We start from the raw sequence: 2,383 nt of genomic DNA on the forward strand, positions 1-2,383 counted from the left end.
GGGAGTGGGAAGAAATAAACCAAAGAACTTCTATGCATAACCAATGGACACAGACAATAGTGTGGGAAAAGGCGGGAGGGGGGCGGGAGTGGGGAGGAGGGGGTCAATGGAGGAAAAATGAGGAACATCTGTAATACATTCTACATTCAACAATAAAGTTTTGTTTTTTTTAAATCCTTATTGTTTTTGGTTTAGGGGATTGCCCTGCCAGCAGGCACAGGTAAAGTGGGAGGGAGCTGGCATCAAATGGGCCAGCAGTGGGCTGGTACGGTGATTCAGGTTTGAGGAAACATGGGTCCAGACTCAGGTGGCGGAAACAGGGGAGAGTAAGATTGGATAGAAATGGGACCTGGTGAGTCACTGAATATGGTGATAAAAGAATATGGTGAGTCAGGATTTCCTGTATGGAAACTGTTAGAAAGGTGGTATTGTCGACACAGAAACTTTGGTGACAGGCAACAAGGTAGAGGCCAAGGTCTGAGCATCAGCGGTGAACCTCTGATGAGTTTGGACAGAATGTTGTCAATGAGAGGTTATGTCATTAGAGAACAATGTATTAAATACAAAAGTGAATAAATCAAATAACATTTCAGAGCAAGAGAGATCTTTATTCTAAGACCCAACATCCTGAAGGGGCCTTGTTCTCACTTTTCCCTTGAGTCCACTGGTACCAGCAGCTCTCGTCAGTCTCTGGTCTGCTCTCTCCTGGAGACTGAGCACCATGCCTTCAATTAAGGTTCAGAGTTCTGATGGAGGGATATTTGAAGTTGATGTTGAAATTGCCAAACAGTCTGTGACTATCAAGACCATGTTAGAAGATTTGGGAATGGACGATGAAGGCGATGATGACCCAGTTCCTCTACCAAATGTTAAGGCAGCAATATTAAGAAAGGTCATTCAGTGGTGCACCCACCACAAGGATGACCCTCCTCCTCCTGAGGTTGATGAGAACAAAGAAAAGCGAGCAGATGATATCCCTGTATGGGACCAGGAATTCCTCAAAGTTGACCAAGGAACACTTTGGGAACTTATTCTGGCTGCAAACTATTTAGACATCAAAGGTTTGCTTGATGTTACCTGCAAGACTGTTGCCAATATGATCAAGGGGAAATCTCCTGAAGAGATTCGCAAGACCTTCAATATCAAAATGACTGTACTGAGAAGAGGAAGCCCAGGTTCACAGAGAACCAGTGGTGTGAAGAGAAGCGAAAAGTTGTGCCTGACACTGTAACACTGTAAGGATTGTTCCAAATACTAGTTGCCCTGCTCTGTTTATCATTGTTAACATTAGACAAACAGTAGACAAATGCAGCAGCAAATCAATTGTATTAACAGAACATTGTGCTCATTGCATGTGTAGTTTGGGTATAGATTCCAAACCTATGGCTGAGTTTCTTCCAGCATAATCAAAAGTTTCTTTTTTCTTTGCTCTGAATAAAACTGAATTGTGGGTTCTCTATAGAAAGTGGCTTTTTGGCCCTGGCCAGTTTGGCTCATCAGTTAGAGTGTCTGCTTGTGGACCAGAGAGTCCCGGGTTCAAAACCTGCTAAGGGCACGTACCTCGGTTGCAGTTCATTCCTGGCCCTGGTTGGGGTCGTGTGGGTGGCAGCCAGTAGATGTGTCTCTCTCACATTGATGTTTCTTTCTGTCTCTTCCCCCCTCCCTCCCGCTCTTTCTGAAGATAAATGCAAAAATGTCCTCAGGTGAGGATAAAAAAAGAAAGAAAGTGGAATTTTGGGCTTTCCCTCTTTTTGTTAAACGATTTCTTCCTTATTAATTGTTCAGTTAACGTTAGTGACCTTTTAAAAGTCGGCATTATAAATAAAACAACCTGAAAAAGTTTTCTGAAGTAGAAAAAAATAAAATAAAAAATAAAACCCAACATCTTTTAAATATATGTCTTGGATCTGATTCACTTGGTCTTATGTTTTGAAAACCTCAGGTTAAGGGGTTCAATGAACCTGCTCTGTTAGATAATCAGTAGTAATATGTCACCCAAATGACTTAACTACTTTGGGTCTCCATTTTGGGTCTCCAGATAAAATGGGGGCACTCATACTATTTATTTTATGTGGTTGTTACAGTAAACAGGGTAATAATTGTAAAATGCTTGGATGTACTAATGCTCAATAAATTTCAGTGGGGGCAAGGATGGGTGGAGGTTTTTTCACGGGCCTCTGACTGTATGTAGATTTAGCCAATCACCTGAATAGTCCAAACAAATGTTCTGTTTACTGTTTACCACTATGTTCCATTGCAGCGGTTGCTGTGAGTAGGATAGAAAGGTTTTGAATAATTAAAAATCACTGTCTTCAAAGTTCAGCAAAGAGAACAACGGCTGGCTTTCTCCTTCCTTGGCAGATGCAATACGGCGGGGTGGCTC

General features: G+C 42.1%; 1 pseudogene; it reads left to right on the forward strand.

The window, feature by feature from the left end:
- The first annotated feature begins 721 nt into the window (after positions 1 to 721).
- On the forward strand, positions 722 to 1,239 carry LOC118631475 (annotated as a pseudogene).
- Positions 1,240 to 2,383: the final 1,144 nt, after the last annotated feature.

Source organism: Molossus molossus, unplaced genomic scaffold (genome assembly GCF_014108415.1).
Source record: "Molossus molossus isolate mMolMol1 unplaced genomic scaffold, mMolMol1.p scaffold_m16_p_16, whole genome shotgun sequence".
Classification (NCBI taxonomy): Eukaryota; Metazoa; Chordata; class Mammalia; order Chiroptera; family Molossidae; genus Molossus; species Molossus molossus.